This window comes from Sapajus apella, unplaced genomic scaffold (assembly GCF_009761245.1).
Source record: "Sapajus apella isolate SASKATOON/1434 unplaced genomic scaffold, GSC_monkey_1.0 scaffold2, whole genome shotgun sequence".
Taxonomy (NCBI): Eukaryota; Metazoa; Chordata; class Mammalia; order Primates; family Cebidae; genus Sapajus; species Sapajus apella.
The window spans coordinates 87,592,529-87,615,639 of NW_022436942.1; the positions used below are offsets into that span (position 1 = coordinate 87,592,529).

The 23,111-nt window shown below is 43.4% G+C and overlaps 1 protein-coding gene across 1 annotated transcript in view; it reads right to left on the reverse strand.

Moving 5' to 3' along the window:
• The window catches only part of TMEM132D (transmembrane protein 132D), an 844,637-nt gene that overhangs the window by 492,453 nt on the left and 329,073 nt on the right, over positions 1 to 23,111 (reverse strand). The gene's annotated exons all lie outside the window — the stretch shown is intronic.

Sequence of the window (23,111 nt, forward strand, 5' to 3'; positions counted from 1 at the left end):
GAGAGAAGCATGGAGCAGAGGCACTGAGAGGGAAAGAAAACGGTGACCCTTGATCCCCAAGGGCATCGCGGTTGCTTGCTGTGGTTCCATGAGGCCTGTGGTACAGTACTTCATGTTCATGAACAGCCATGTGATTGTCTTCCTTCTTCAGACAACTGTCTCTTCTGAATCTTGTCCACCTAGAGCCACCTTCTCTCTACCGTCACCGACTACACAGAGACTTGTAACATGGGACCATTTGTTCAACTGGATATTTTCCAGCAAGTGACCCTCCCTTATTGGAAAGCTAACCCTGGATACTTGCTTTCAGGGGGAATCAGTCACCTGCCGTAGAGGGAGGCCAAAGGCTTGGGTGTGCCAGGTGGGTCAGACCTGAGTCCAACTTCCTACAACTTCTCAAAGAGGTAGACTCCAACTAGACCAGATTGTCCTTCACCAAGCCACAAAATGTTTCTGAAACGCTGAAGGCCTGATCTCCTCTGGGGCCTTCTCCCTATTTTTGATGGAGTTCCAGTCACTTGAATAATTCTCTCCTCTAGCCCGACTGTGGCCTAAAGCCTCCAGCCCTCCAAAGAACATATTTTCTCCACCTATTTTAGTGCCTGTCTGTCCTTCCCAGACACCAAATATCCTGCCAATGCTTCGGCTGTCAGTGAAAACAATGACCATCATAGGGTTGCAGCACTTTGCTAAAGTGATTGCAATGCCTTCTTTTCCACGTTGGCAAAGGAAGCTGATTGCACAGAATTTAGTCTCCTTTTCTGTTGGTGCTCAACAGCCCAACGGTATTCCCATACATGCTCCATCTCACTGGTGTTGAATACATGGAAATATATTATCTTACAATACAGCAGACTTGAATTCGAGAATACCCCAATAAAAAAAGTAGGTCTGTTTCAGACAGTGCCTTTCAAGGAGCAAGCTTACAGGTGGGACGAAGATGGGGTCTCCAGCCACAGAATTACCTTGGGATGACCTGTTGGTGGCTTGAGCGTGGTCAGATGATCTCATAAGCAGAGAGAAACGTCAGCCAGTGTTAACTGTGCATGTTAAAGTCGCTAGGGGAGCAACCACACATTTATTTCAAAGAGTGTGATGCATCAGATGACCTTAGAAAGCCATCAGAAGAAGAAAAATCTTTCTGGGCCTTTTAAAACTTACTTTGTAGATCATATTTTGTTGTTGGTATTTCAGACTAATTATCTGGGAAAGATAAGTGTGACATGCTCATCCACGTCCAGGCCTTTTAAAGTTCTTAGTGTGACTCTGCTCATTCAGTACATGCCCTTTTATAATCCAAATAAAATAAAAAAGTAAAAATAAAGGAAAACTCATTGATGTTATATACATATATAAGTTGGTGCAAAAGTATTTGTGGTTTTCGCCGTTACTTTTCACGGAGAAAACCGCAGTTGCTTTTGCGCCGACCTAATATTTAAGTACACAGATTTTCTGACATGATGGCTTTCATTGTCCACCTCTTTCTCCATAGATAATTTAGGTACAAATACAGAGATGTATAAGAAAGCTGGACATACACATCAAATTCAACATTCTTGGGCGATTGGGTTACAGGGGATTTACATGTCCTGCCTTATGGTTTTTCCATGAAAATGCCGGTTTTCTGTCACTAATGCACATGAACTAGACAGCAAGGCAAAGGATGGGATAGGCCACGTGCGGCTCCAGCCCCCTTTGCCTTCACGGCGCCAGTATCCAGGCTGCGTTAATCCAGCCCCGAGGAAGGTGCACACTTTGAGAAGACCACTCACGCTGTGTTCTGTTTCAGTCTCTCACACAAACGTTCTGCGGCTGTTCGTCTCACCCTGCTCGTCTGTGCAAAAGGTGCTGTTTCCGCCTCTGCCACCACCCTGGATTGGCACCGAGCAGAGGCAGGTCCCCAAGACCCTGCTCCATGGGTCCAAGCGGAGTGCAAATCGCAGCACCCCTCCTCTCCGAACCCTGGCTCTTTTCACGTCTTCCCCTGGCAATGGGGTGGAGCTTTTTTCCCCCCCAGAGGTGTCTCAGTGAGAAGTAGAGGGTTGTGTCAGTGGAGATTGGAAATGGTAGGAAAAAACTCAAAGACTAATATAATAGTCACCTTCCTTTTAAAGCAGTGAATGGAAATAATTTTGTAATTTTACTTGGAGCTTTTTTATAGCTGGCAGTCTAATAACCTAGTTACCTTATTTGCATACACCTGGGAAATCCAACATCCCAAACAATAGCCCCTAGCCATGGAAATCTATTTAAATCTCAATTAGTTAAAATAAAACGAAGGAAATTCAGCTCATTGGCAGCATAGCAACTTTTTTTTTTTTCTTGAGACAGAGCCTCACTCTGTCTCCCAGGCTGGAGTGCAGTGGCGCAGTCTCGGCTCACTGCAACCTCCGCCTCCCGGGTTCAAGCGATTCTCCTGCCTCAGCCTCCCGAATAGCTGGGATTACAGACAAGCATGACCATGCCCGGCTAATTTTTGTATTTTTAGTAGAGACAGGGTTTACATGTTGGTCAGGCTGGTCTTGAACTCCTGACCTTATGATCTGCCCTCCTTGGCCTCCCAAAGTGCTGGGATTACAGGCATGAGCCACCGTGCCCGTCCATACAGCAATATTTTAAGAACTCATAGCCACGTGTAGATGGGGGTTCCCACATTAGACAGTGAAGTTATACAACACCGTCATCGCCATAGAAAGTTCTCTTGGAGAGCAATGATCTAAAATAATTTTAACAAAACTTTGTATCCCCAGGCACATTTTAAAGTTGACATTTAAAATTTTCCCTCCTAAGCTGCAAAGGTTGAAATTTTCAGTATATTGTAACTATTGACATTTTAAAATTAAACCTTATATCCTTCTTTTAAAAGTATTCACTGGAATATAAATACCATGGTGATTTAATACCCACCATTACTCACTTTTAAAGAAATATATAGACAACCTCTTCCTTATCAGAGTTAAGTGTTATAGCAGTTTACTTTTTTTTTTTTAGCTTTCATTTTTATTTTACTTATTCCACAGAGTTTTGCTCTAATGTGTTCTATTTTTATGTTCAAATGTCTTTTATTGATTACTCTGTCATACTTCTTAGCAGTAAAAATATGTATATAGATTCAAATTTATTTTTAATCTGTGCTTATAGGCTCTAAATGTTCACTCATAAATATCGAGAGTAGAATGGGGGCTGCCAGGGTCTGGGGAAGGAGAGAAGCTGGGAGATGTGTTTAAGGGGTCAAGAGGAACACACTTTCAGTTATAAGACGGATATAAGTTATGTGGCCAGGTGCCAAGGCTCACACCTGCAATCCCAACAATGTGGAAAGCTGAGGTGGGAAAATCACGGGAACCCAGGAGTTCAAGACCAGCCTGGGCCTTGGTGAAACCCCGTCTCTACAAAACATTAGAAAATTAGCCAGGTGTGATAAGGCATGTTTGTAGTCCCAGCTGCTTGGGAGGCTGAGACAGGAGAATTGACTGTCTTGGAGATGGAGGCTGCCGTGAGCTGTCATCACACCACTGCACTCCAGCCTGAGAAACAGAGGGAGGCCTTGACCCCAAAACAAAACAAAAGCATGGACCAGTGATGGTGATCTAACGCGGAGCCCGGGCGGTGATGGATGGTAAATGTGATCGTGACAATGATCACGCAGTGTATGCATATATCACATCATCATGTGGTACACCCTGGATATGTACAATCTGTATTTGTCAACAAAATATTTTCAAATAAATAAAATTCTATGTTGAGATGTCATAATTATATTCAGTATACACATAAGCAACAAAGACAGTAAGATAAACTATGTATTTTAAAGAACAATTATTCAACAAAACACAGTGAACTATTGATCAGAAATGAGCTGCTATCAGGAGTGGGGTGACACAGTCTGGGTGGTGTATAACAACCCTAACTCTTGCTGACTTAACAAAGATGCATCATTTGCTCAAATTTGATGTTGACGTGGACAGGTGGGAATCCAGGCTGATGGAATCCATCTTAGGATGTTGCCCTCACTACAGGTTGCTCTGGAATTTCCTGACCAAAGGAAAAGACGGCAGGAACAATCACATTCTGGCTCCGAAATGCCTCTACATGGAAGTGACACACAGCATTTGAGCCAAAGCAAGTCACGTGGCCACAGCCTACTTCACATGGTCAGGGAATGGTCCCATTCCTGTAGGCTTCATCTGGAGAGAAAAACTAAAGCAGCTGTAGAGGGTGTTTAAAATTAGGTATTAGAAGCCACTGGTGAGTTGGGGGTAAGTATCGGGGGCTATGGCCGACTAGATCGGCTTAGCGGGTGATTTCAATCATGGTCTCCTGAGCTGCTGGGAACGTGAGCAATCTCTGTGAAGCCACAGGAAACTGACTTCCTGTCTATCTTCCAAAAACTCTTGCCTCTTATTGGCAGACCCTAACCCAGGACCATGTGGGAAAAGGGAGTCTGGGAAAGTCAGGTGCTGGTTGCTCTTCGAAAATGCAGAAGAGTGTAAAGGGAGTGTCAGTGACTGATAACTGACGTTCCAGCACTGGGGCATTCTCCCCTAAGGACCGTGTCCATGGATTGGGAAAGCTTGGCGTTTACTCTAAGAGCAATACAGCATAGCCTCAACTCAATCCCTGCATTTCAGTTTTATAAATGTCGTCCTGAGAAACGCCGAATGGAGTGTACTTTGTTATAGTCATGGTGCCCAATTCTCGGAACTCCCATACGACAAAAACGATACGGTAATCCATCATCAAGAGCGATGTTTCCAGATCTGACAACGCCTGGTATGTTGTTAAATGTAAAGAATCAGAAATTATGTGGATGCTAAAGGAGCTGTGATCCAGTCATTAGAGTAATCCGCTTTCTCAAAGACACCAGCATTCCTCAATGCCTTACAGGGCTGTCAGCTCATAAGGTTTCACAACCCAGCACAATCCCCCACCTAGATGAGTGACGAAATGGCTTTATTATATACAGTAGGGACAAGGCAAATGTGGAGCTGAGATCTTTAACTCTAGGTATTTTTCTTGGGCAGATCAATTTTAGGAAAAGGAATGCACAGAAGTAGACATCTCAGAAAACAGATACTCTTGAAACCATTGATGTCCATATATCCTTTGGATATATGGTTTTGCATAACAGCAGGTATACACATGGCCCAATTTGAGATCTCTGCAACTAGCAAATTTCCTCAGGGGTCAAAAAGGAGACAAGAGGTCTGGCAGATGAACAATCACAGCACAACTCACCCACGCAAATGTGAAGCTGTGACTATTTTTTCCAGCAGGTACAAAAGCTTGTGAGTCTTACACATATGTAATATTTTCCATGTGTGAGAGGTTTCAAGAGTTATTATCATCTCAGAGCATAGATGGTAAATCTCTATTTTAATTTCATTCCTCTTCATCTAACGTAGATGTCATGATGTAACCTAGAATTCTTCTTGCTTTCTGAATTAGAGGTGTTTAGGCCGGGCGCAGTGGCTCACACCTGTAATCCCAGCACTTTGGGAGGCTGAGGCAGGCGGATCACGAGGTCAAGAGATCGAGACCATCCTGGCCAACATGGTGAAACCCCTTCTCTACTAAAAACACAAAAACTAGCTGGGCGTGATGGTTCATGCCTGTAGTCCCAGGTACTCAGGAGGCTGAGGTAGAAGAATCACTTGAACTGGGGAGGCGGAGGTTGCAGTGAGCTGAGATCGCGCCACTGCACTGCAGCCTGGTGACAGAGCAAGACTCATCTCAAAAAAAAAAAAAAACAAAAAACAAAAAACAAAGAAAGAAATGTTTATTAAAAGTCCTTCTACTTTGGGAGGCCAAGGCAGGCGGATCACAAGGTCAAGAGATGGAGACCATGTGGAAACCCCATCTCTACTAAAAAATACAAAAATTAGCTGGGCGTGGTGGTGCACATCTGTAGCCCCAGCTACTCGGGAGGCTGAGGCAGGAGAATCGCTTGAACCCAGGAGAGGGAGGTTGCAGTGAGCAGAGATCACGCCACTGCACTCCAGCCTGGCACCTGGCGACACAGCAAGACTCTGCCTCAAAAAAAAAAAAAAAAAAAAGTCCTTCTACCTTGGGTTCTATGCTGGAACACAGCCCCCCAAAAAGTCAACTTGATAGAATGTTTGATATTAAGCGTGCCTTAAAATACTTCAATTTTTAAATAATATTTATGGATGTAAAACGTGCAAGCAGACCCTTGCTTTCTGTTATGTGAATCTAATCTAAATCCAACCATCCAAGGAACATGCTGATGGAGAAAACGCCGTGGGAAGACAGGAGCGCATGCAGGTGGACTCCAGCTGCTGGCCTCCAGTGAAAATAGTGTTGTCAGGGAACAGGGTTTGGATGGAAAACCAGCAGCTGCTGAGGCCAGAACAATGAATGAAAGTTAAAGGAAGGCACAGTCTAGCTGAACATGAAAAGTGCTGGAAGGGCGACCACATAATGTGTGTGGCAGTATGTGGATTTCCAGGAGCGGGTTCAACTCTTCATGGTGGGCACCAAGCAAGACATCCAGAAGTCTTAATGTGCATCTTATCTGAAAACATTTAACATGCATCTTCTTTGTGTTTGACACTTTTTTCTTTTGTTTTTGAGACAGGGTACTACTCTGTCTCCCAGGCTGGAGTGCAGTGGCGCAATCTCGGCTCACCGCAACCTCCGCCTCCCAGGCTCTAGCAATTCTCCTGCATCAGCCTCCTGAGTAGCTGGGATTACAGGCATAAACCACTAACGCCCAGCTAATTTTTTCTGTATTTTTAGTAGAGACAGGGTTTTGCCATGTTGGCCGGGCTGGTCTTCTACTCCTGACCTCAAATGATCCACCCGCCTTGGCCTCCTAAAGTGCTGGGATTACAGGCGTGAGCCACTGCACCCAGCTGACACTTGCTAATTGCCAGAGATACACCAGAAAACAAAAGAGTCCTGGTTCATACTCTCACAGAGCTTATCACCCAGGTAGGAATAAATCAGGCAGGTGAAGGTAGCTTATGCTGTGGCAACAAATATCACCTATAAAATAAACGACAAAAGTTTATCTCCCATTCAGGTACATGCTCATCAAAGGAGGAGGTACATCCTCCTTCAGGGAGGGTCAAGAGCGGCTCTGCCACAGAACCGTTGCCAGATACCTCCATTGGAGAAGAAGATGAAACTCTCTTGTTGCTTGTACTGGCGTCCCTGTGAAAGCTGCATGCCACTTTCACATTTATTTTTCCTTCCTTAGAGAAAATTATATGAGAAGTTCTCACAGAGATGGGAAAGAATGAACTATTTCTCCAACAGATATTAGTGAATGGTGGCAACAGACTGCAGGGAGACAGGCGTTCAACAGGTAGTTATAGGATGACAGATATTGTGAGTGCAACGAAGGAAAAGTTAAAGGGGCCATGAGAAAGTAAACTGGGGACTTAATTTGGTTTGCAGGATGCAGGAAATGCCTCTTTGAGAGGTGATACTTACATTGGGAGGTAAAAGCACGCCTGTAAGCGTCTGGGACTTTGCCGTTCTGAGTCTAACCAGCCTCTACTCCTAACTTAGGATAAACGCTCCTCATCCAACCAATATGTGAGCTATGTGCAGATCCTTCAGATGCCCTGCACGGAAGCCTCGGTTTTGATTCCTCCCTGACAGCAAGCGCTGCTTTTCACTTGGCAGCAGAGAGCGAGGTAGGTTCTCCAGAACTAATCTCATTCACGGAACGCTAGCCATGCAATCTCAGCTGTTCTTCACAGGAAAGGGCTCTGAGTTTCTTCATGTCACACTAATAGTTTCACTGATTGAAAATCTGCAGCAGACAAGAGTTGGGAGTCCCTGAGATATTGCTGGAGTTAGAGTAATTTATGGAGAGCAGTCTAGCACAACATAAGCTATTTAAAGCTGCATAATATACCCACAAACTCTTATTAAGGGCTGTGGTTTTCAACCCTATGAGACAGAAACCAGTTATCATTATGCATCACCATGAAAGAAGATTAAAATTAAACCAATTTGTTTATCTCTGGGTTCTCTGCCCAATTAACATTTCAGAAAGAGAAACATTTGGTCCAGATAAGAAATCCACCCTCATCCAAATTGAGATATTAAAAATATAAATCTCAGGAGGTTCTCAGAAATAAATTTAATTATCAAAAGGGCAGAATACCAGTTAGGACGCAGCTTATGAATTGTTGGTGCTGTGAGTTACAGCCAGGCTCTTTGGACACTATTCGTTTGAACTGAAGGAAGGTGAAAAGTTTCTATGCAAATTAATTCAAATGATATGTGGATTTATCTCCAGAAATAGAAATGCCACTTTATTTTCATGACTGATGTATTTTTGAAAAATCTTCTTGAGAAATATTTTACGGTGAAACGCTGAAATCTTATATAGAATATACTATGTATTTATTAATTAATTCATAAAATTCATGAAGGACTTGGGCTTCAGCTAAACAAGGGATCTTCCAAATCCAGGTATCTGAGTGTGGATAATCCATCTCCACTGATGTTCATCATTTCACCAGGACCAGGTCCTATTTGGGTTCATGTGCTTGAGAAGTGGCAATGGATGTGCCAATTCTTCTACAGTAGATAGCAATGGACTGGGGTCACACTCTGTTCTTAGTGAAGAAGGGAATGCAGCTGCAGGCCCAGTTACCCAGCTCGAAGACCACTCCCTCCTAGCAAGCACTTTTTCTTCACATCAGGTTATTAAATCATTTACAGGTAGATAGCCTGTCAACAGAGAACAGATGAAATCAGGGGGGCTGCAAACAAGCACCCAGTCCCTGTACGGATTCTGGAACCTCATAGAAGAGTATAAATATCTCTACTGTTGCAGAAAGAAGACCCAGATTCCAGATCCAGAGATCTGGCATTTTCCAGCTCTTTCTCCCCTGATCATAATGTCTCAGAACCTCAATTTTCTAAGATGGGAAATAATAAGAACTTGCTTAGCCCAAACAACAGGATGATCATGAAGATCAACTAAGACTCTTTGTGTGCAAGAACTTAACCACGGCACCCCCTGCCACTCCCCAAGTCACCCCTGCCCCCTATGTGTGTTAAAGAGCCCTTGCTCATGCTATTCCTGGGTGTAGACTATCCTTCAACCTTTGGTCCACCCGGCTAACCCCATGCTTCCTTTAAGACTCAGTTTATAGAAAGTCCTCTTGGGAAGACTTCTCTGATTAACCCTCTTTGACCAAATCAGATACGCATCCACTGTACTCCAGCAGTGCTCTGTAGATAATTCTATGATGCCACCTACCACCTTGTGTTGTGATTGATATAATTAAGGCTTAATTTATCACAGGAAACAGGAAGTGCCTTTATCTGTGTACTTTTCATCAAGATCACTCTGGACTCGTGTGTGCTACGTGACCAACAAGTATGTTGATAAAATCATCACATTTGCATTCAATTTTTTTTGAAGTGGGGGGTGCTTTGACTCATTCCAAACATACATCTGGAATGCTAAAAGAGGCAACAGAGAATAACTGTAAGATACACCTCTCGTAAGTAATGTTTAAACATGTTATTCTGTTCGCTCTCATCTAGTTTTATAAAACCTTCAAGATCTTGTTCAAGGGAAACAGTGACATAAATTTCTGCTTTTTCAGAGGAAGGCATACAGCTTTAGTTTGTTCTTTGATGTACTTTTGATCCTCCATGCTCTTAGTTTTGGGTATGTGTGCACCCGTGTATAGCTGAGGATATAGATGGAAATCTTTTCCCATCCCTCTTTCTTTTATCTCCGTCTTAATCTTTCTAAGAGGGGAGAGTGGGAAGACTTGTTTAGAGACAGCGTTGGCAGCATAAACAGGCACTGTGGTCCATCTAGGAGGGAGGTGACGAGAGAGATGTGTATGTTTCTGGTAGATGTTTCATTTGGAAAAATCTGAAGTGCATAAAGGCTCCTCCCATATTAAATATCAAAGGTCAAATAAAGTTGTCCTTTTAGGATAGATTCAGGACCCTGAGTGAACGACAGCCTGGCTGGAAGAAGACTTGGGATTGTGGGAAAGACAGGAGAGAGGGTTACCCACAGACATTCAACCCACAACAAAATGCCCACCTGAGATGGAATCTTGCATCCAGTGATAATGGTACAAAAATACTGGCTGGGCGTGGTAGCTCACGCCTATAATCCGAGCACTTTGGGAGGCTGAGGTGGACAGATCACAAGGTCAGGAGTGTGAGACCAGCCTGGCCAACATGGTGAAACCCTGTCTCTACTAAAAGCACAAAAATTAGCCAGGCATGGTGGTGTGTACCTATAATCCCAGCTACTCAGGAGGCTGTGGCAGGAGAATCACTTGAATCTGGGAAGTGAAGGTTGTAGTGAGTCAAGATCATGCCATAGCACTCCTGCCTGGGTGACAAAGCAAAATTCCATCTCAAAAAACAAAACAAAACAAACAAAAAACTAAGCAATCAATACATTAAGGGATCTATCAGAATGGCCACGAATACTGCCATGGCAGTATTGCATTGTGCCAGGTAAATGTTAGCCTTGGGACAGCATTCAGTGAAAAAGGAAATATTTCAAAGAGAGAATCAAACTCCTGGCTGATAGGATGCAGCTTCTATTTCTGAAGATGGGCAACAGCTACTTTTAAACACTGAAAATATTTCATGTATAACTAAGACGTTTCAGGGGATTTTCATTCATTAGTCCCAGAGAACCAGGCATGCAACAATTGTGCCCGCACCTGGCTACCTGCCTAGGTAATCACCAAATCTTCCACAGATGAGAAAACTGACACTCCAAGCTGATGACATGCCTAAAGTCTAGGTGCTAATTAGGGGCAGCTCTGGTCTTAGCATCTAAGTCTCCTTGACTTGTCAAATGTATTAAAACAAAACCAGGGATTTTTCTGATGTCATGTGGCATAGTTCCTGCAAAACACAGGCAGAAAGTTTCTGTATGTTCATAAGATCTGACAGAATTAACAGACTAAAAGGAACATGATATGACAACCTGGTGCCTTCTGGCAACGAAGCCACTGAATGATCAGGGACAAGGTCATCTTTTCCTTCCTTTTTAAGTTCTTTGTGGACGAAGAAGCCCACAGTCTCCTTGGATAGTTACCTTGAGCATCTGCTATTTTTGCCACTCAACTTTCTTTACCCTTCTTTCATTAACGCAGTTCACTCGTATTTCTCTACCCAACACGTCCCTCGCCCACTCTCAAGCCTTGTGGATTGGCTGGAAATGACCCTACTCTCAGTTCCAAGTATATTCTTGATGCCTTAAGTCAGGGATTCTCAATGAATTATCTGTGAACTCCTGAGGGAACCCTAAGATATTTTCAAGGGTTCTGCAAAGTCAAAACTATTATCGCCATGAAACCAAGATGTTTCTCCATGTATCTCAGTGCTCCCATTTGTACTGACGACGCAAAGGCAATGATGGGCACTGCTGTCAGCCTAGCATGACCATGGAAGGTGGCGAAACCCAACTGCGCTAGGAATCGGGGTACCATTGGAGTAGGCAGATGACTAGGTACGAGAAAAGTGGGGAGCCCCCGAGAAAGGGAGGAGGGGAAATACCTATGCAGGAAGGAATGCCCCAAAATGTCCCTTAAGATGCCCAGTAATTCCTCATTCTGTGGTTAAACTGTCAGAATGTGGCTAGCCACATGCTGTTAGGAGGAGAAAAGGGTAAAGGGGAAATTCCTAAGAGACACACAGGTGTAATAAGCACAGATTTCACTGCTCTATGACCACCTGGGGTGGCGGAAAGGAGCAATGCCACCATCAGGTGGGATTTGTATTGATCAGCAGCCCTGCGCAGGTGCATCAGCTGACAGTAAAGAGTCCCACACACTGGGTGGGAAGTAGGCGGGACAAAGGCAGAGACATGACAGAGAAGCAGGAAACTAGACCTAGACAAAGGCAGGGACTTGAGGAAATAGTTGGACCCAGTAGAAACCACAGGGCAGAACTCTAGGGCTGCTGCGTGTTGCTATCTTCTTGCTCCGAAGCATCTGTGGCTCAGTCTTAAGGTTCTGGAATATTCATGGTCAGCTGTGCCTGAATTCCAAAGGGAGGAGGGTATCATGAGGCAGGTGCAAGCCCCTTTCCATCATGCCCTGAGCAAGTTTCTTAGGTTAACTTCAGAAAGCCCTTGGCTGAGAAGTTTTTTAGGTTAACGGTTCAATTGCCTGGGTGACTAAGAATTTTATTTTCGGTTTCAGGCAGGCTACTCTGCCTGATCTTTCAGAGCAAACTGTCTCTTTTAAATAAACTCTGCCATAACTTAACTCCTGTGGCTACTGCTGCCCCCAGCCGGGCCAGTCTGCTCCTTTCTTGGAGAGGAATCTTATTTCCTTAATAAACCTTTTGCTTTACTGATTTGTCTCTTGGCCAGATTCTTTCTCCCAAGAAGACTAAGAACCAAGGAGCCACACTTCCAGTGACAGGTGTTAGTCACTGAAGCACACCTGTAATGTGAGGAGTGCCAGTTCCACTTAGGGATGTCCGTGAAGACGCAGTAAACGTTATAACTTTTATTAAATATTTGTCCTTGAACGCACGTCTTTTTACCGGTCTGTGACAAAATGCGTATGGCACCATACTGCGCACTGAATTCCTATAGCTGTCTTGAAGAAAAGCACTGGCGTGATTGAATTGCAAGCTAAACTAGCTAGTCTTTTCATGGAACACCATTTCCACTTAAAAGAATGACTGAGAAACTACGGTTATTTTGATTAGGTAGTTGACAAACATTTTCTGAAAAATGAACAAACAAAGTGAACTAGTTATGTAAAAAAAATAATAAATAACCAATGATCAAATTACAGGTTGAAGGCAAAAATTAGAATTTTGGAAAACTGGTATCTGCTACTGTGATTTTGAAAGCATCTCAACATAAAATGTTAAGCCATTTTTAACCAACTTTTCTAACCAACTGACTGAAACCCCTCCTCTTAGCCAAGATCCTTCTAAAATTAACCCGAAAAACTGGTTCAGACCATTATACAAAGAGGGGATCAGAAATGCCTCATTATACTCTCCTCCCTTGGGTATTCAGGCAGATGACCACCACTGATATTAAAACAGAGACTATAAGACTGACAACGCAGACTTTGTGGCAACAAGATGACGTGACAGCAGACCTTGAAAGAAATCAAAGTATTTTATCTGCTAATATATTTTGAAATGGCCCTGGAAAGCTGTCTCTGGTGGGGAAAACCACATTCTATAGAGAGTTCCCTTCCCTTTCCAGGTCTTTTCCTGATGGAAGAGAGAATTACCTAAAAGCCTGGCACCATTTTATGTCTGATCAGAAACATTTATAATCTATTTACCTAAGCCTCCAGGTAGCAGGCTTCATCTGCACAGTAAGAATCTTGATTTCCACAACGCTTTATCTTAACCCAGACAGCCCCTTCTATGTATTCCAGGTCTATAAACAGTAATTCTTTCAACCAATTTCCAAACAGAAAATCTTTGAATCTGCCTGACCTGGAAACTCCCGCTTCAGGTTGTTCCACCTTTCCAGACATAACCAATGTTCATCTTACAGGTAATGCCTGACGTCACGTCTCCCTAAAACGTATAAAACCAGCTTGTAGCTGGACTGCCTTGGTGACCAGGCCTCAAGAGCTCCTGGGCTTATGTCACAGGTCATGGTCCTAATATTTAAGCTCTGAATAAATCTCTTCAAATATTTTACAGAATTTGACTCTTTGTCAACAATACTTGCAAGCTTTTCTGATGACATTGGTGCTGACATTTAAAAGAACATGTGACTTTTTGATATTGTAAAATGGAATAGGTCAACATTTGGAAGGGCAACATCACTAGTGAATCAATATTTTCCAAATTACCAATTCATGATATTATGCAATCATATGTGGATACAAGAACCATTTAAAATGCAAGACAGACTGGAAGTTCACTGATATGGATTTAGAATCCACATTACTAAAACTAACTTTAAGAAGACACCCATGACAAGTTTTAGTGTAGTATTAAAAAGGAATACATGCAATAATCTGAAAAAGCTATAAAAACATTCTCTTACCAACTGCTTGTATATGTGAGGCTGAATAGTCTACCTACACTTCAATAAAGCAACAGTATTCCTACAGATTGGATGCAAAAGCAGATATGAGAATTTAGCTGGTATCTGCTAAGTCAGACATTAAAGACATTTACAAAATTGTTAACAGTACCACCTTTCACATTAATTTTCTTTTGGGGCAAATAGAACTGTTTTTCATTAAATCACATCATTTATGTTACAATTCAATGACTTTACAATTGCTTTTTAAAATAAATGTATAAATATATATATATATTTTAATTTTCTCAGTTTTTATTTCTAATATGGTACACACCTATAAGTATAACCTATGTGAACAAACGACTTTGCAGAATCTCCAATAGTTTTGAACAGAATAAGGGGAGCCAGGCACCAAAAGTCTTGAGAGCTACCAGTTTAAGGCGCTCAGCAAGTCTCCTGTGTCTCCCGATGTCTGACCACTGTGGGTGTCTTAGGGGTGGACTGCCAGCTGACTAGTGAGCGGTTAAGGAGGAGTTCCAGGGAATTTAAAAAGGAAAATAGTTTCATTTCTCTCCCATTCTGTTCAGGCTTGCATGAGCTGTCTGTTACAGGAGCTCTAAGTGGGGAGATGGCACCTGCTTGGGTGCCAGGGCAGTCTGAGGGTACAGTAGCTACCTGCAAACGCAGAATTCCCGGGGGGGGTGGGCGGTGCTGCTGAAGCATTGACTCCCATCTCCTTAAAACCACCTTACATTGGGAGTTTTTTCAGTTTCCTAAGGCATCCATCCCCTTGGCTGTTAAGCCCATTTAAGCATGTTTCTGTCACTTGCTACCAGACACCTAACTTACAGGACAGCCTGGAGGAGATCCCATCACCCCATGGTCCACAATCCACTGCACCAACAAACCCAATTCCCTGTGAGTGGAACTGGAGGAGAGTTATTTCTTGGGAGCAGACATACCCCAGAGTACTAAGAAACCCTTGTTTTATGACACAATCTTCTGATTGTCTCTTAGGAATTATCTTTTATTTTATCAACAGCATTACATGTGAATGCATCTGTTGCTTTAAAAAAATCTCAGATTGAACTACGTATTCTCTTTTGTAAGCAGTCCCACTTTCGAATCTGGGGAGGCAGGTCATTTCCTAAGGAGTGTGTCCCCAAAGCAAAACGTTTAAGGTCCTTGAAGCATGTTAAGCAATAGAAACTTCTTATGTTCGGTTCATTATTTTATATTTCATGCTATCTTACTGGCATCTCCAATTCATTATATTTACTAGCACGTTTGAAGAGAACTGGAATTTTTCTGGTTTTATTGTTTGGTTGGTTCAGCGTAAGTGAAAACCACATGGGAACTCAGTTAATGATAGATTTCTATAGTAACTGGTTTCACAGGTCAGGAAGCTAAGACATCAGTACAAACGGGCACAATCTCCACTCTTAAAGCAGCGACTCTCAAACCCTGGCATCCATAAGAGTCACCTGGGAGGGATTAAATCACAGAAGGTAGAGCCCCATCCTCGACGTTGCAGAGTTAGCAGGTTTGGGGTGGGGCGAGAGAATTTGTACATCTAACACATGCTGCTGGTCCTGGGTCCACACTTTGAGAGCCTCTGCACTGGCACAGCTTCGTGTCAGATGACATGGTTAGCTGCTGACTGCTAAAGCTGCTGACAGCTACACCTGGGAAGATTTGCAGGAGGTAATGGGGAGAACAGGCACCCTAACCCAATAACCCGATCCATGAGATTTCAAATGGGCTTACACAATGCTAAAGATCTTAGTAGATCAATGTCTCTATCATACCACTGCACTGCAAGTGCAGAAATGCTCAGGGCAAACAGTAACCGAAATAAAATTGAAGGTAAACCTGGATATCTGGGGAGAGTTTTATTACACAGGTTCAAAAAAATGGACAAGAGTTTTCAGGCTGACGTTACAGGACTACTCCTGCCACCAGGCTTAGCAAGTACGGAAGTGCCACCCTCTCCTTGGATTTGATCTGTAATATAAATATTCATTGAGATCCTGTTGTGCGCTGGACTCTATATGAAGTATAAGGTATAGAGAGGCAAAGGAGAATGAAGACATTTCTTCTTTGTATCACACCACAGTATTAAGATATTTTAGCATCAAAGTGATAAACACAATTTTACTTAAGTTTTCAAAACAGAATTTGCAAAAGATGTAAGCACAAAATAAAAGTACCGCTCAAGGTTACGCAGCACACCGGTTTATGTAACGCCACGAAAGCTGATCCTGTGGGCTTAATGAAAGGACTCTGCTAAAGAGATGGCCCAATTCTACCCCGCTCTACTGTGAGACGACTGGCCGCTGAGAACTGAGATATGGAAACGAGTTAAATTATTGCCCAGTTGCTGCCACTCTATAAAAGGAGGGAAGCTTTAATTTTCCTGTTGGGGATTTGGTGGTAGGTAGATGGAAACTCAGACTGAGCCTTTTTAGTTAAAGTGGACACATCTTACTTCAACTCGAAGTCCCTGCAAAGCAGTGGATGTGTGACTTTTGCTGGATGGCAAATAAAGCCAGCTATTTCTTCAATTCTATGGGAAGGGACTGAAAGAAGCCAGGTGATGGAACCAATTTTTGGTAGTTTTCTGTTGGCTGATTAAATCACCCAGAAGTGCCGTAGTGAGGTCAATAGCAGGATGCAAGGTCAAGAGCACATATTCGCAGACCAGCGAAGATGCACGTGTGCTTGAAGTAACCGAAGACCATCAAGAATTCACTGAAATAAATGATGGGGTTATCCTCTTACACAGACCAGTGAAGATGTGTGTGTGCTTGAAGTAACCAAAGACCATCTAGAAGTCGCTGAAATAAATGATGGGGTTGTTCTCTTACAACTCACAGAACCCAGAGGAGGAGCAGTCTCACGGTTGGTCAGTTCTGTAGCTCAGTAAGGCTCTCCTCTCTGCCATGGAAGCCTGTGGGCTCTGGTTCTCCTCCTGGTCCCAAGATGTCCACCATCATTCCACACATCTCATGGTGTCACAAGAACATCTGCCTTCATGTAGTTTCATTCAAATAGCCTGAGACAAGGATTCAAGTGTAGAAAACTTTTTCAAGAGGTGAATCCGGCCAGGCACGGTGGCTCACGCCTGTAATCCCAGCACTTTGGGAGACCAAATGGGCAGATCACAAGGTCAGGAGATCGAGACCATCCTGGCTAACATGGTGAAACCCCTTCTCTACTAAAAATACAAAAAGTTAGCTAGGCATGGTGACATGCGCCTGTAGTCCCAGATATTCAGGAGGCTGAGGCAGGAGAATCGCTTGAACCTGGGAGGCGGAGGTTGTAGTGAGCTGAGATCACATCACTGTACTCCAGCCTGGGAGACAGAGTGAGACTCCATCTCAAATAAATAAATGAATAAATAAGAGATGATGGTAAAGATGAGAAGTAAATCCTAGAAGGAACCAGAGGTTCGTGACCAAGCAAAATGCCTCAATGGGTCACTGGAGGAACCAGAGGTTCGTGACCAAGCAAAATGCCTCAATGGGTCACTGGAGGAACCAGAGGTTCGTGACCAAGCAAAATGCCTCAATGGGTCATTGGAGGAACCAGGGGATCGTGACCAAGCAAAATGCCTCAATGGGTCACTGGAGGAACCAGAGGTTCGTGACCAAGCAAAATGCCTCAATGGGTCATTGGAGGTTAATCCCACTGAGACTTCTGGGAACAAATGTGAAACACACACCTGAGAGCTACCCTCGGGCAAATGTCACTGCCACAGGCATCGGAGGGGAGCTGCCGCTGGGGATAATGCCAGGGCCATTCTGGGTCCTGGACTGCTGGCTAAAGACAGCACCTAGATTAAGGTGGAGAGGCCATTGATTCTGGTAGGATTCCATTCCTGCTGTTATTGGTGGTTGTTGTTAGTATTTATTTCTGAAGTATATAATTCTTGTTGTGACTGTATTTTAACATTCATGCTATGAAATAAGAAAACACACCCAGAAGTCACTCAGGTCACATGAAACGACCAATCACTGGCATGAACAACTCTAAGACTGGCTTAGTCTTAGAGACTGACTTAATAAACAATGAGACACTTAGTAAACGGTGACTTGCCCACTGTGGCTGGGAGATCACCTTCCCCCAGCACAGAGCCAGGGACAGGAGGAACGCAGAAGCCAAGAGTGGCTGTGATGTCACCAAGGAAGGGGGCGGGGCTGATGGGTCAGAAATCAATCATGTTTGTTGTAATTAGAGTACGTTAGAGATCATTCTATTCCATTTGAATGTAGCCAAAGGGAGGCTGTCCTCTTTCCTGTCACCTGATGGACACTGTTGAACAGCAGTTTAATCCCATTCTTACTGCAGGGTGACCACAAAACCTCTATGAATGCTAGGAGTTATTTGCAGACTGCTCTTTATTATCTAAGAGTTAATTTGAAATTTAAAATGCACCTGGAGATGCAGGGAGAGGAGACACAGACAGAAACGTGGCCGGCATGTGCGCTCCGCGTGCTCATTTCGAAAAGGGGGCATTGCCCAAGCGTAAGTGTGTCTTTCTGAATTTAGGGAGTAGCCGATCAGAAGTAAATTGACTCCATACTCTGCTGTTCCCAATGGAAAGGGGAAAAAGGACACACTATCTTAGAGACAGATCATATTTAGGGATTTTTTTATAGGCCATTGTGAATAAGGAAAAGTTATTAAAAAGAAAAAAAAAGCTCCTCCCTGATAACGGTTTTAGGTGGTACAATCCCAGAGGGTAACCGCCTGTTATTGGAAAATGAGGACAAAGGTCGTTTGTTAGATGCAGCACGTAAAAGCAGCAAGGTGTCCCCGCAATGCCTGCTACCGGCTATCAAGAGGCGACCTGATGGAGAGACATCACCCTGCAGAGACTCAGGACGCCAGAGTCTGGCCTCCCAAAGTGCTGGGATTACAGGAGTCAGCCACTGCGCCTGGCCCAGGGGTGTCTCTAAACTGGGGTGCACTAACTCCAGTACCTCTGCTTGGAGATAACTACTCCTTAGATTCTTTTACTTGGATTCTGAGGAAAGCCAATTTAGTGGCCTTCAAGTAATTTCTTTTTTAAATCGGTCTGATAAAAATTAATTTTTTAAATGTTTCTTAGAATGCAGCATCTAGACTTCATTGAGAACTGTAATTTCAGTGAATGGATGCAATGTAGGTAACGAAGAGCTGGACAGACACATTGAAAAGATGTGACTTAGAATACTACTCACATGCTACAAAAATAAATTCATCAATAAATCCACCTGGCTCATCAGCTCCTGGGCTGGACCTGCTACTGTGAGGGCAGTGCTGGGCCTGGCTGCAGAAGAGGAATGAGCAGAGGGTGGTGGAGAGGAAGTCCAGAGGGTACTACTCCAGGGAGACCTAAGACTGAAGCACCTGCTTTTCCAGAGGCCTGAGGGGCCAGACCTGAGAAAAGAGGGGGGCTCGACGCGTCCATCGCCCAGATAACATTCATCTGCACTTACCATTCAGCCTTACAGCCTCGACGGTGCAGCAGCCAGCAGGCATCTCAGAAGGTGACCGAGGGAGCTCACGGGCCTCACTTGACCTCGCACAGTCAGTAAGTGGGAGAGTAGAATTTGCCCTTAGATCTCCCTGACAACAGAGTCTAGAGTCCAAATTCTCCAGTGAAGGTTTGTAAAATACAACTGTGGATGGTGGTAGTTTGGAGTATGTGACTGTGGGCAGATTTTCTTTGTTCAAATATTCATAGTGATTTTATTTAGCATAGCCTCAACCTAGCTAGCCCATGTGCCCACCAAGAAGGAAATGTACAAACAGCTGACGGCTCAGGCAGGCAATGAAAAATCACACAGCAGTGAAAGATAACAGACTGTCTTACACAGGTAACTACACGGATGAGCCCCAGGATATTCCGTGTCAAAGAAGGTGTTACCCAGAAGAGAGGTTAAAGTATCATTCCATTTATAAGAGACTATGGAAAAAACAAACTGAATCTCTGATGGAAAAAAGAGAGCAATAATTTCCGCTAGCTGGCTAAGGATGGGAACTGATACGAGGAGAGGCAGAGGGGAACTCCATGGGGCCAGGATAATGACCTTTGTCTCAGTGGCGGGGGGGCTTCCATCTGTTGGAACTCATCAACTGGTACGTTTAAGATTTCTGCATTTCATTGTGTGTAAAGTTGACAATAAGAGGAACAAGCATTAAACTCTGGCTAGTGACAGGCATGCCGAAATAGTTGGGTGGAGTGTATTTATGTTTGCATCTAACTTTGAAATACATCAAAAGTAAGATGAATTAATAGATGCGAGAAGGATGAACAGATTGAAAGATGTGTGATAAAGCAGATACAGTTTAAATGTTAATTCTAGAGTCTAGGTGATGGGTCTGTGGGTATGAACTGTAAAACTTGGTCAACAGGACTACACATCTGAATTATTTTGTGATAAAATGTTGGGGGAAATATACATGCTCGGGTTTCCTCCATTCTGAATCAGAATCGTTGGGGATATTAAAACTGTAAAACGTAAAAAAGTTAGAGAGCAAAGGCATGCTCTGCACTGGAATTTGAATTTTTGTTTTGACTGGAGTGAAATGATCGTACGTCAGCAAGAGCAGCAACTGTGTGCAGAGCAGAATGCATTTCACAGCGTTTCCGTGTTCATCAAGTTGCTGACGATGGTTAGGAACACAGGGGTCAGATGGTGTTAATGCCCTTTTGAGCGGGGAGAAAGCTGAAGCTCAGAAAAGAAAAGTGAGGTGTCCACGTTCACACAAGCTCTCAGCATCCAAGGCGAGAGGAGAATCTGAGAATGTAGCCCAGGGCTTTTTCACAGTGTCACAGTGGGTCCCACACATGAGCCATTTGGAAATCTAAGGTTTGCCGTGCCCCTCAGTGGTCTCAGATATCAAATGGCAGGTGATGCAATACAAAGTAGCATACATGAGAAAGACCTCCAACTAAGAAAGCAGCCAGGTCAAAACAACGGAAGCTGAGGAGCAGCCTGATCGCCAGGGAAAAGGAGACGCTGGTGCCCAGAATCCACCAAGCGCTCTGCCCGCTCGCGGAGATGTGGTCAGAGAAACAGTGGCCTCAACGTTCCTTAGGAGGCAGCTCATTTTCTCGTGGCATCTGAGTCTAAGGAGACCCTCTTACCACCTGGAACACATGAAGATGCTTTGCAGGAGAACAGTGAAATGCAGGCCCTCAATCCCCTGGACCACGTCATGCCGTGAGTCCTGCTCAGCATGGCTGATGGCTCCCGCATTATGATGGCTTCCCAGCTGCTGCTTGCTGAAATAATTGAGTGCCACTTGCTTACACACCACTGATAGACACCTGTCCCTAAATAACTGAAGATATCCTTGACTGCGATGGTCAAACTGGAATGATTGCCGGGGCCGCCTGGTAAGGTAAACAAACCTGTATCAGAGAGAAAGCAGTGAGCGGTGCCTCTATGTGCCAGGCTGGAAATCCCTGCCTTGTTAAAACCCGTAAATGCTAGAAAGCTCAGACCAACTCTTACCAAGTGACAATGAGGACCTAGTTGACTGATCGGCCTTTTGTTGAAAGACAAAAATTCAGTTTTTCTGGAATGAATTCTGTAGATTTGTGGGTGGTTAATTCAATTATATCCACATACAGATATACCGTAAATATTTTCCAGGCCAGTCCTCACATGTGGGAGCCATTTCCACTTATGCCTCTTGGTGAGCAAGCTCTTTTTCCTCTGCATACATCAGCTGCCGCCACCACAATGCTGCCTCACAAATTGACCCCAATAGTGGGGGTCGAAACGGTACCGATTTTTTCTTCACTGTTGCTTGGGTTGTTTTTTTTACTATGACGTTTTACAATTAATAATTATCTGAATTTGTAATTAAAAGAGATTCACAGAATGAGCTCCATGAAAATGGTGACTGTACTAGGGTTCTCCAGAGAAACAGAACAACACATATATACACACATATATATGTATATTTACATATGTGTATATATGTATATGTGTGTATAAACATATATGTATACATGTGTGTATCTGTTTACATACATATGTGTGAATATGTACACATATATGTGTGTAGGTATATATACACATATGTAGAATATACATTTTATATATACACACACACACACATACATATATATGTTTTTTCAGTTGGCCTTAACTCAGAGGTTAGGGGTACCAACCCCAACTCCCCACAGTCAAGGACCTGTGAATAACTTTTGACCCCCCAAAACTTAACTAACAGTCTACTCTTGATGGGCAGCCTCACCAACAATAAAAACAGCCAATTAACACATATTTTATATGCTATACTTATTGGATACAGTATTCTTACAATAAAGTAAGCTAGAGAAACAGAATGTTAGGACAATCATTGGAAAGAGAAAACACATCTCCAGCACTTGACTGAATTTATCGACAAGGTACGCTTGCATCGTCTGTTTAAAAGATGAACCGTCTGTTTGCAATGGTGGCAGCCACAGCTGCAGACCTCAATCCACAGCACACCCCAAGCAATGCGACCTTCTCCTGCAACGTCATAACTCTTCTCCGCTTCTGGGAAGCACTTCCAGCACCGCTAGTGGTACTCTGTATGGGCCCCACGGTGTCACCAAAGGTTTACAGTATTGCACTAAACACAATAAAAAATACTTGAGAACCACTAGAGATCACTTTTTATTGCGATACCCAATTTACTGGAGATGAATTGCCCATGCCAAGATGGTTGGTATCACACGGCGATTTAAGGGGATGCTCACAACTCTCCAAACCAGCAACTGGAGGTGCCCACAAAATGACTGCAGCACTGCGGTGTATACTGCAGTCAATTTTATGCAGGTACGATATGTATTTCTATGTATATCCTATTGGTTCTGCTTTTCTAGAGAACCCTGAATACGTATAATTACATACATATTTATATATTATATAAATATAAATATTCAACACTGCATCTTTATATTTGTTTACATTTCTTTTGAGCACAAATGGCACTGTGAAGGTCTGCCTGTGTATGCAAAAGTTTTGACAAATGTTGACTTTTTAGATTAGACTTGTATATATTTTTTGGAAGTAAATAATAAAAATTGACTAGTATCTACATATATTATTTGCATCCATGACAAATC